The sequence below is a fragment of the Felis catus genome, chromosome X, assembly GCF_018350175.1.
Source record: "Felis catus isolate Fca126 chromosome X, F.catus_Fca126_mat1.0, whole genome shotgun sequence".
Classification (NCBI taxonomy): Eukaryota; Metazoa; Chordata; class Mammalia; order Carnivora; family Felidae; genus Felis; species Felis catus.
This window is the reverse complement of record NC_058386.1, coordinates 83,040,144-83,052,775: the sequence shown is the minus strand read 5'-3', so window position 1 is coordinate 83,052,775 and position 12,632 is coordinate 83,040,144. Positions and strand designations below refer to the sequence as shown.

At 41.1% G+C, this 12,632-nt stretch overlaps 1 long non-coding RNA gene across 1 annotated transcript in view; it reads left to right on the top strand.

The window, feature by feature from the left end:
• The window catches only part of LOC111558726, a 29,288-nt gene extending 16,950 nt beyond the window's left edge, over positions 1 to 12,338 (top strand). The window contains exon 3 of the long non-coding RNA XR_002739852.2: positions 4,037 to 12,338. This is a non-coding gene — a long non-coding RNA (uncharacterized LOC111558726). The remainder of the gene's footprint in view (positions 1 to 4,036) is intronic.
• Positions 12,339 to 12,632: the final 294 nt, after the last annotated feature.

Below are 12,632 nucleotides of genomic sequence, written 5' to 3'. Positions count from 1 at the left end.
CAGTGCATGAGTGGGGGGAGGGTCAGAGAGAGGATAGAGAGAATCCCAGACGAGCTCCATGGTGTCAGCACAAAGCCCCACACGGGGCTTGATCCCATGAACCATGAGATCACGACCTGAGCCAAAATCAAGAGTTCAATGCTTCACTGACTGAGCCACCCAGGGGTCCCCATCTACTTTTCTTCTTTAATTCCACATATGAATGAAATCATATGGTATCTGTCTCTTATTTCACTTAGCATAATGCACTATAGCTCCATCCACAGATTTCTGTACATTGATTTTGTGTCCTATGACTTTACTGAATCTGTGTATCAGTTCTAGCAATCTTTTGTGGAGTCTTTCAGGTTTTCTATAAAGAGTATCATGTCACCTGCAAATGCTGAAAGTTTGACCTCTTCCTTGCCAATTTGGATACCTTTTATTTCTTTTTGTTGTCTGATTGCTGTGGCTAGGATTCCCATACTATGTTAAATAACAATGATGATAGTGGACATCCCTGTCTTGTTCCTGACCATAGAGGAAAGTCTCTCAGTTTTTCACCATTGAGGATGATGTGGACTGTGGGTTTTTCATATATGGCCTTTATTAGGTTGAGGCATGTTCCTTTAACACTCCTTTCTTGTTTTTTGGTTTTTGGTTTTTTTAATCATGAATGGATGTTGTACTTTGTCAAATGTTTTTTTTTTTCTGCATCTATTGAAAGTATCATGGTTCTTAGCCTTTCTCATATTAATGTGATGTGCCTTTTGTATTGACACGGTGTGTGTGTGTGTTTGCATGTCCTCCTCCAGCTCTACTACCTCACTACACACTCACAGTTGCAGCTTTAGTCTCAGGTAAGCCTGGAGCTGGACTTCCAATCTCAGGTTTAGATATCCCAGAAATAGTGTTTATATTCCAGGAAAGTGATATATACAGATGATTATTCCAATTAAGGGAAAATCCAAAAAGCTGGCTGATTCCATGAAGTCAGCCTCCCAACCTCCATCCTCCCTCTTCCTTGCCATGTACCCTTGGTCTGAGACTCTAAGAGCTGTCATCCTGGATCTCACCACCAGGTGCCATGACATTTATCTCCATTTTTATTGTTCTCTTTTAATTGAAAGAAGTACATGCTGAAAAGACTATAAAAACAATCATGAAAAGGTTTGCTTACCACGATACCAAGTCTGCTTGGAACTTCATATGTATATTAAAGCAGTTCCATTTGCTATTGACCCCAAACTGCATCATGCTCATTGATTTCTCTATCCTCTCACCACTGTCAGCTAATGTGCAGTGTAGACTGTTCTGAGGGTGTCTACCAGAGAACAAAGCATTCATTCTTGATCACCCAACCCTTGTGTAAGCTGCCCACACCTCCTCACACACCATCTGTCATCCTTTCTGCATCATACAGGACACAGCTGCCCAGATTCCTCTCTGATGGCCCATCCAGTTTCAGCTCACTTATCCCCTGTTCTGACATGTACTGCCTTCACAAACCTGCCACTCAATGCCAAGGCACACCACTGCCACCTGGTGTTTCATCATTTGCAGGCCCTAGAGTGTATGTTTTCACAATCCTTTTTACACCTAACAGTTCCTTCAGCCAGTGTTAGGATCAATTTGTATATATACAAATCTTGGATTTTAAGGGAGTTTGTTTGGTTCTTTTCTCCTCCGTCCACCCCCTCCAACCTCCCCCTCCCTTCTCCTCCTTCTCTGCCTCCTCTTCCCTCCTCCTCCTCCTCCTTCTCCTCCTCCTCTTCCTCCTTCTTCTCCTTGCAGAAAATTTTTGGGAGCGGAGTTTAATGATGATGACACTTCAGTGCCATCTGCTGACAAAAACCTGAACAGCTGCTTGAACAATATGGTGATCCTTTGGTGCCATCTGGTGACAAAAACCGGAACAGCCGCTTGGACAATATGGTGATCTTTTGGTGCCATCTGGCGACAAAATCTTGAACAGCCGCTTGAACAATATGGCGATGCTTTGGTGCCGTCTGGTGACAAAAACCTGAATTGCTGCTTGGACAATATGGAACAGGAAAATGGGAAGGAGAGTCTGTGACATAAACTCACCAGACAGAGCTTTCTAGAATCAGGATGGAAAGTGTTGGGTACAGCATATTGGTGAACTCTCCCTGGACATTTTATATAAGTGAAATCATGCAATATGTGGTCTTTTGCATTTTTGGCTCCTTTCATCGAGTTCAACATTTTTCAAGTTTCATCCATACTGTCACACATATAAGTACTTCCTTTCTTTTTTTGTCAAATAATGTACCAAATTGTCTTTATTCTTTTATTAATTAGTATACATTCAAGCTGGTGCTATGTACATTTGTATACAAGTTTTTATGCAGACATATGTGGCCCTTTCTCCTGACTGTGTACCTAGGAGTGGGATTGCTGTGTCATATGGTAACTCTGGTGAAGTGTTTGTGGAACTGCCAGAATGCTGTCATGACCCTGTGTGTTGAGGAGTGCGTGCATAGCCTGTTACTTTTCTCCCGAGGGTTCTGAGAAAGAAAAAAGGTTGAGGTGCCCTTCTCGTCACCTCACCTCTGGGAGGATGGGAGGGCATGATAGCCATGAGACCTCACTGGATCACTGGAGCTATTGACTCTCATCGCAGGATTAAGGTGGTGTTTGTCTACTTTTTCCAATGTACAGTAACTATCACCCATTCATCTACTCTACTTTTTAGAAATGAAACAAAGTCAGCCCTGGGCTCTAGTGTGAGAGGTGGAAATAAGGTTCTCTTCATAGAGGCATGGTGTGTACATTTGGAATTATTTGATAAAGACAGTTTGTCTCTTATCATGAATTTTTATTAATTCAAACATTTTTTTACATTTATATTTATTTATATATTTCGATTCATGCATAGTGTTTGGTAGATTTTCTTTTTCATGGGCACATACCACAAGAAAGTCTAGCATCATGGTTTTTATGATGCATAAAATGAATTTTAAATAAACAGAAAACCCCAAGAGTTCTGTATACCCACCATTATATATCACCATCATTGTGTTGTCTAAATATGGTATATTAGAAAATGCACTTACATTTTTTTTAAATTTTAAATGGTTATTTATTTTCAAGAGAGAGAGGGGGGAAGATTGTGAGCAGGGCAGGGGCAGCAAGGGAGGGGCAGAGAGAGAGGGAGACACAGAATCAGAAGCAGGCCCCAGGATCCAAGCTGTCAGCACAGAGCCCAATGCGGGACTCAAACTCACGAGCTGTGAGATCGTGACCCGAGCTGAAGTTGGATGCTTAACCAACTAAGCCACCCAGACATCCCTAGAAAATGCATTTAGATAATATATTTAACCATGTCAGAGTTGGGAACATTATAATTTCACATGATTCTATTCCATACATGCGAATCCCTTGAGAAACAAACAAGCATACAACAGCAGACACATAAGACAGCTATTCCTAGAGTGACGATAAAAAAAATAATAATTATTGCTAAACTGAATGAAAAATATTTACAGAACCCTTTTCAGTGAAGCAAAAGCATGAGATATGTCATAGAAAATGTGAGCTTCATTTGAAAGCCCATTGTCTAAGGCACAGCCTTCCAGTTATGTGACTCTGACTCTATGGGAGGTATTTTAAAATTCTAGCTTTTATGTAACTCATCTTGTTCCAATGTGCTCCTTAACTATTTTCAAGCAATTACATTCTGTTCTGGGGTAAGGAATTCTTTTTTTTTTTTTTTTCTAAACTCCTGTCTGTCTTCATTTGAACAATCATTTCAACATTTCTGATCTGTACATGTGACAAAAAAGTTGTTGAGCTGGAAATTGTATTTTCCACTGAAGCATGGGGAAATACGGTCTTCTTAGATGATGGATGAAGACTGAGTAGGAGGGGAGGCACAGGGATATGTGAATTTAGTATCCAGGAGAAGTATTTCTGTGCAAAGGTGAGAATATAAGTAAAGAGGACAGCCGTTAAAGATGTGGAGAGGGGTGCAGGGCTTTAAAGCATTTATTTATTTATTTATTTATTTATTTATTTATTTTTTTTTTTTGACTAGGCTTCACATCCAGGGCAAACCCCAGTGCTGGTCTTGAACTCACAACCCAGAGGTCAACACCTGAGATGAGATAAAGAGTTGGACACTTGGACACTTAACCCATGCAGCCACCCAGGCCCACCTAAAGCATAATTTTAAATGATCAATTATAAAAACTTGGAAGGTTGGAATTAAGGTTCTTTCATGGGAAAGAACCATATCTTTTCAGATTTAACATCTGAATTTACCACACCACCCTATTCAGATGCTTGGTCTTTATTTCTATTTTGGCGAAACCTAAACCTTAACCAAGGGGTGGTGTAGAATTTGGTCATAGTGCCTGTTAACTGAATGAATGGGTGGATGGATACAGGATTATTTCAAACATGCCTTGGAAAGTCTTGGATTTTTACGTCCCAGGGCAGAGCTGTTCATGCAGCTGTCTAAAGCTGTAGTGTTGGGTGGCTGAGAGGATGCGGCTTCTCAAGACCCAGGAACCAATGGCTGCAAGATGGGAAGCATTTCAAGTGTGGAAGACCGGCATTCACTTCATGGTTGCCATAGAAACGTGACTCTGTTGTGACAACCATGATGACTTTTCAATACAGAGACGGATTGGGAAGAAGAGGGGCCTTCAAGTGTTTGGAGCTTAGCTGAAGGTGTGGGTCCCCTCAGTGGAGCTGATCTGTCCCAGAGTCTGGGGAGACAAAGGAATCCAGGTCCAAGTCTCCTCTTTCCTTCTTTGGAGCTCGGCACCCAGAGTGTCTCATGGGTAAACCTGTTGGGGTCTGGTCTGGGTCCAGTGAGTGTGGGTCCTGCTCCAGGGGTGTCCTGGAGCTACTGTCCTGTGAAGGCAGGGGTGCGGGAGGGAAGGCAGATAATGACTATGCACCTGGCTTCCCTTCTGCAGAATGGGGGTGTGAATGCTTCACCCACAGGGTCGCCGAGAACACTCGGTGATACACATGACCAAGTCCCTGGCCCTGTGATTACTGCAGGATCATGAATGCCTGTATGATTTCAGGCCACTTGTTACTCCTTTTCTTCTTTGTTGTTAGGGGATAGAAGAAAAAGGCCCGGTGACAAGTTCATTGTAACATGTAGTTGTTATGATCACAGCCCACTTGTTGTGAAGTAGGGAAGCTGAAGGGGCTCCATTTTACAAGTGATTTTTCTACCAGGCCCCATTTAGCCTGCCAGGCTCCACATTTGGCCTCTGAATAAGACAAAGAGCTATGTTCTCACTTCAACGGGGAAGCAAGAAAGTTAATTATTCTCTGAGATTTGTCAAAGGCCCCAGACACCTGATAACACCTAAGAAGAGCCAGATCCAAAACATGTTCCAGGACATTGGCTTCAAACAAACCTCAGCTGACGATGGCATCAATACCCCTACCTTTGGTAATTTATGAAATAACACCTATTGTTCACCTGACGCTTGCCTTTGATTGGACACTACCATGGATTCCCCTGGAATGTGTACCCTAAACCCTTTTTAAATACAAACTCCTAGCCCAAAGCAATGACAAGACTCATTCTCCTTTCCTTTCTGAGTCTCCCCCAGGCACTCTGCTATTTTCTGTCATTCATGCTATTTGATAAACTCTGTTAGCACTTTCTCCAGCTAACGTTTGATTTCTACCACTTTTGAAGCCAAGGACCCTCTTGGCTGGTCCTGTGGTACCGTTCCCTGGGTTCTTGGACTCAGCTTGACTGCATCAGTATCAATGTCAGTGTCACTAGACTAGTGCCTAGTATGCTGCTGGGCACATAGTTACTCTTGCAAATCATAGCGATAGCTGGATCTGTCTCTCCCTCTTCAGAACTTCATTCCATTGGCCACGCTCTTATCAGGTGCCGGAAGGAGACAGGTTATGAGGATCTGAGTCCTGGTGGCTGCTGAAACCTCTACCCCATATTCAAGGACAACAGTCCTCAGGAGACACTAACATTTCACATTCCTGGTGGGATATGATGCCTGGCACAAGTGAGTTCATAGACCTGAACAAAAGCATGTTGTGGAATAGCTCTTGTAAGGTTCAAAAACTAACCTAAAAGCAGAGAAACTACTTAAACCACGTCATGGGAGGAGAAATTTAGCAGGTGGAATTTCAATCCACCAACAGGTGTGTTAGTAAATCTTGAGGCCCATCTTAGAGAATTCCTCATTTGTCTGAAAGGGACAAATTGTGCACCTAAAAATGACTTGATCGTTAACATGCACTTGCAATAAATATATTTTTTTCTGATTGCATAAATAATAATTAATGAATTCTATGTTTCCTCAGAACGATGTGAAAATAGGCATTTAGAAGGGTTCGTAGCAACTTGAGATCTTAACACAGATTCTTTCCTGGTTTGCTTGGTTTTACCCATACTACAAAGAAAAAAATTAAGGGCCTAAAATTTTTGTAGTGTGAGTTAAAAGTGTCACTTACAAGACTTTGGAATTTTTATAATAATAATTACCAACGTGTCTTCCCTGCTATCATGATACCCAGAATTTTCCCTTATACAAATCAGAAGTTGTTAAATGTCAGTATGATTATATTCCTGGTACATGACGTTTTAAGTTCAGTACTCATGGACCACAGTTTCCCTCAGCATGCCATGTCCCCAAGCAACTATTTAGTTTTTTTGTCAATAGATTAGTTTTGATTGTCTGTAACTTTGTGTCAATCGTTGCATTTTATTTTTATCTGGCTTATTATACTCAGGCATTTATTCATTTATTAACAGTTCCATTATCTTTTATTTGACATGAATATATAAAACACTATTGATGAGAAGCTACTTTGACTCATCATGGGCAAAGAAATTTAGCAAGTAGAATTGCATTCCATCAGCAACTACACGTTGTGCAGTAGCTTTTGAGGCCCATCTTACAGGTGCCTGATTGCTGAAAAGCAATCGATTATACAGATGGAGACAGAAGTTGGTCTTTATAGGCATGTGTAATAAATGTCGCTAATGTTTTACTAAGAAAAAAAAAACTAAGTATGCAAAGGGCCACATATAGTATGATTCCATTTTTTTATGAAATACTTAGTGGGGGGCCCTCAATATGCTGTACCCAATAAATTACCCTCTTTCCATTCTGACTTTCAGAAGCTCTGGTAGGTTTGAGTCATAGTCCCTCCCTCTTATCTTTCCTGTGATGTTCAACAGCAGTTCAGGCTTTTGTCATAAGATGGCACCAAAGTACCACCATCATTAAACTTCCCTTCTAAGAAGTGTCTGCAAGGAGTAAAAACGTAACAATAATATCCCCTAAACCCAGGTTTTGTACGTAAACAAGAGAATTTTAATTTTTTCTGAAAAAGAAAAAAAAAACCCTTGTAGGTGTAAAGGAAAATTGTTAAAACATACACTCCATTTTCCCCATTGAGGAGGATATTAACTGTGAGCCTTTCATATGTGGCTTTTATGATGTCGAGGTATGTTCCCTCTTACCCCTACTTTCTTAAGGGTTTTTATCAAGAACTGATGCTCTATTGTGTCAAAATTTTTTCTGCAGTTTTTGGAAAGGATTATAGAGTTCTTTATTCCAGAGCCTGCAGACTTTGAACACCTGGTGGCAGTAGTGCACCTTGACAATCAGTGGCAGGTATTCCAAGGGTGGTACAGGTTAGACATGGGTAGGTGACTCAGAGAGGATGGGGGTGTCAGAGCTGGATCTGGGCAGCTATGTCTTGTGTCATGGACAGGGAATGATAGGAAAAGAAGGTCTGAGCAGCCTCTACAAGGTTGGAGAAATGGAGGGTGAACACCCTGTTCTCTGATAGGGAACTTCTGTACAGTCCACACTACACAACAGCTGACAGTGATGAGGAAAGAGATAAATCAATGATTATGATGAAAGTTAGGGTCAACAACAAATGGAACTTTTTAAACATACTTATGACATACTTATACATAATTGTAACATACTTACATACATACTTAGTGCACTGACCATGGTGTCCTCAATAAGAGATACCTGAGTGCCTTGACTAATTGCTTCAGAGGAATGTGGAAGCCTTTCAAGCACAAATGATTAACTGCTGAGCACCAGCTTCTTCTGCATATACCCCTCACCATTTCCCCGCACCTTCCCCTTAAAAAACCTTCTGCTTTTCCTGGACAGGGAAGATGGTCTTTGCAAAGTTATTCTGCCATTTTCCCAGGTTGCTGGCTTCCTGAATAGGGCAACTTTTCTTTTCTCACCATCACTTGTCTCTTGAGCATTGGCTTTTGGTGGGAGATGCAGGAGAGAAGCATCAAGGGAAAAGACTTCAAAAGGGAAGGGCTGGAGAAGGTGCAAGGCCTTAGGACATGTTTACACAGCTGAACATGGCTGCTGCTCATAAGGAATGCCTAGAGCCATTAACATTGTCCAGGGATGGATCCTCCCTCACACCTGAGCCTTCCTTAGTCTTATAGAAACCAATTAACTCGAAATTCAACCTTGAAAAGCTAAACCATTAGATTGATTAACACACTTGCTTAGCTGACTTTATGCACATAGTCTTTAGCAATTATCCTAATAAAAAGAAGCTTCATTCTGGAGTCAGGGCCTCATTCAGACTCAAGAATGAGGACCTTCACTTAACTGAATTTTGTTTGCACACTCATCTTTTGCGATTCTGGCCATACTCCCTGCAACAGCTTTTGAGCTGTCTTAAAGATTTGCTGATTTCCCTAAGTCTGCAGTCACCATCCAATACTTCCCTTTCCCTCTTCTTTTCAGCTTCATTATTTTCATAATTTTATCTTCTACATCACTGATTCACTCCTCTGCTTTGTGCATCCTTCGTTGTCATGGCATTCATTCAGGTTTGCATCTTGGTTATAGCATTTTTTATTTCAACCTGACTAGTTTTTAGTTCTTTTATCTCTTCAGTAAGGGATTCTCTATGGGATTCTCTATGCTTTTTTCAAGCCCAGCTACTATCCTTATAATTTTTGTTTGAAATTCCCTTTCAGGCATCTTAATGTGAATTGATTAAATGCCTGTTCTCTCTCTTGGGGTTAATTCCTCCATCTTGTGATTTTGAGGTCAATTTAAAAAAAAAAACCTGATTGTAGATCCTTGGTGTGGGTTTTTCTCCTTCTTAGAGAAGTTTGATTCAAATCAATCAATCAATCAATCAATTAATAATGAAATAAATCATTAAAAATAAGTAATTGCTTTTCCTATACTCAAAAAATTTGTAAATAAAACCCAAAGGAATCTAGATCATGCTTCCCATAGAGTTCAAGCTTTGAAGCACTCTATGATTCACCAGTAGAGTTGGTGTATGTGAGGGGCTTGTGTTGGACTTCTAGGGGTGGGGCCTGTTGTGTTGATTCTTAGGCGGGACTTGCCCTAATGGAGATGCACTTGCAGGGAGCGACTCTGGCCTTCACCTGGTGGCACTGTTTGCTCACTGAAGTAAGTCAGTGTTGATGGGTGTGGAGGGGGGGAAATGGTGTTGCCCTGCTCTCTTGTCTCTGAAGCAGGGCGCTCAGGCCTGCCACTCCATAGAAAGCCTGAACATAAGATCAAACAATCACCCCTCTTGTGTCCCTGGCTGCTGTCATATCCCTGCCTTAAGCTTGTCTTTATTTCAGCTGTCTGTCTGCCAGGCAACACAGTACTCTCATGTTTTATCTCAGGCACAGTTGGGTCTCAAAACTCCAAACTTCAGAGACCCCCATGGCATAGACCTGCACTGATACTCTAGGAGAGGGTCTTGCTATGCTGTGGCTGAGTGTTGGTTTGTCCCAGAAAATAGCTGGGTGACCCTGCAGGGCTTGGAGTTTGTGGTAAAGCATAGCAGAAAGATGGCACCAAGGCTCACTGCCCTCACCAGGCATCTTTGTTCTTATGCTGATGAATCACACAGGTTAATGGCACCCATAGGTTCTTTTGTCTCCAGAGAGGCAGTGCCCCCTTCCTAAATGCACTCCAAGATTGGTACAGTTTCTCCCAGTGTGACCCAGGGCATTCTCAGACCATGCTGCCCACTCCTGGGTCCTCACCTTCCTTCTCCACTGGGATACCACTAAACCCACCAGGTGTGACCCTGTTGATGGCACAGACCTCTAAATCTTAAGACTTGGTGCTCTGTTGCTTACTTAAAAATGTGCGGTATTTAACCCCTCTCCTCCACCCAGTTAATGGCTTTAGGGAAGAGTTTTCTTGTGCAATCCCCTATGCATGTTTACACATTTTTTATTACTCTCTCAATCCTCTCTCTGTGATCAGGGCTCCCTCCCCTCTACAGCACCGATGGCTCATTTCTCCCCCAAACCAACTCTCCACGGTTCCTGCCGTCCCCAGGGTCGTTGTTTTTCTACTTGTAGATGTGCAGGTTTGTTCTCTCAATCCTCAGATTGATTTCTTGGGTGTTCAGAATTATTTGATATTTATCTAGCTGTATTCAAGGGACGAGGGAAGCTTAGGGTTGCCCTCCTCTTCCACCATCTTAACCCATCTCCATGGTATTGTATGGAATCTATACATCAGTTTGAGGGAATAGACATCTTAACAATACTGAGTCTTCTGACCCCTCAAGAGGACATGTCCCTCCATTTATTTAGGCCACTGTTTAATTTCTCTCAGCAATGTTTAGCAGTGTTGAGTACAGGTCTTGCACATCTGTGGGCCTCCATGTTTTACATAGGGTATGCCTATGTAATTCATACTTTTTGATGTTCTTGTCAATGACTGTTTTTATTACTATTTCTAGGCATTATATTTTCACTTAACTGTTAATATCCAAATGTTGCCGGGGAATATCTTTGGTTGAAAGCACACATTACTCAAGGACAGACAGGATACTTGACTATTAGCACCTATAGTAGTCAGAGGTTACTGGAGGAACAGAACCAATGAGATGCTGATATATAGATAGAAATTTATATTAAGGAATTGAGTCAAGAGGAAGTGGAGGCTAGGCAGAATCTGATAGGAAACTTTGACAAGTTGGAGACTCAGGAAAGAGTTAGAGTTGGAATCTGAATATTGTCTGCTGGGGAACAACAGGTGCTGATGTGAAGTCAAAGGCAGTCTTTGGGCAGAATTCCCTTTGACTCAAGGGAGATCAACCCTTTGTTCAATTCAGGACTTCAATTTATCATTTGAGGTCCAATCACATTAATGGAGGATTAATTGCTTTACTGAAGTGTACCCATTCAAATGTAAATCTTACTCAAAGGCATCTTACAGAAATACCCAGAACAATGCTTGAACAAATATATGAACACTATGGTCTTCCCACGTTGGCACATTAAAAATACCATCATATTCATTTGACTAGGTTTCCATAGAGGTTTTTAGATATCATTGGCAATGTACTGAACCTAGGGAGTAAAATATCCTTCAGAAAATTTTACAGGTGGTCTCTAGGAAATCGGTCACTAATATGAAACAGTTTAGTAACTTTCAACTTTCAACCTACACCCACAACTGCATTATTTCCTGTGCAGTCACCCAGGTTTCCAGGAGTCATGGTCAAGCTTAGACTAAACTTTCATGGGATGGAGTCCACTTGAGGTAATATCTCACCACCCCATGAGGTGGGCACTAACATCCATCCTGTTTCTGGGGGCGTTTTGAGTAATCCAGTCGAGGTATCAAGAGAAATAAGATGTGGATACTAGTGGTTGAATTGGATGGACAGTGCCCGGCACACAGTAGACATCTAATATACACTTAATTATGTGAGACATAGATGTAGGTGTAAGTAGGAAATGAAACTATGTATATGTTCTTTCATTCTTTTTATACACATAGAAATTTTTCAGAGCATTGGGGTCACAATTTTGTCATTGTTTCAACCGGTTTTAAGAAAATTTTTGTCTTGTTATCTAAAATAATGTCTTTTAATTGGGAAAAGATAAACTGTAGAAAATGAAAAAGATGCCTCTGTGTAGATGTGTATGACCCTGCAGTGGGTCTTCTGCAAAGTGGGCAATTGAAATTTACCTTACACAGCTATTGTGAGGAGAAGTGAACAAACCAATAAAACATATCCAACATGTAATATTGTGAAACTTCAGCAAATATGTGTGGGGTCACTCCTGCGGTCTCTTCATAGCAAAAGAGATGACTTAACCATGAACAACTCATAGACATCACTGGGATTTGGTGCAACAAGGAAGGAAATGTACACATATTATATGCTGGGTTAGCTTTAGTACCATTTATTTGTAGATGAGTTACCTGATTATGGTGAAGAAGAGGAAACACTCCATCCCCTAAAACTGTTCGTTTGTGTGTGCAACATAGTAATTTGACATTTATATTTGTATTATGAAAAAATCACCACAATAAATCTATCTTACATCCATCACTTTACATAGCTACAGATTTTTGTGTGTGTGATGAAAACTTTCAAGATGCACTCTCTTAGCAACTTTCACATACACAATACACTATTAACGATAGGACCATGCTGTACATGACATCCTCATGACTTACTTATTTCATAAGAGGAAGTTTGTACCTCTTGACCTCTTTCCCATTTTTGCCCACTTCTTGGCCACTGCCTAAAGCAACCACCAATGTGTTCTCTAAATACATGAGGTCTTTTTTCAGCTTCCTTTTTTTTCTTTTAAATTCCACATGTGAGGTCATATGCTGTTTATCTTT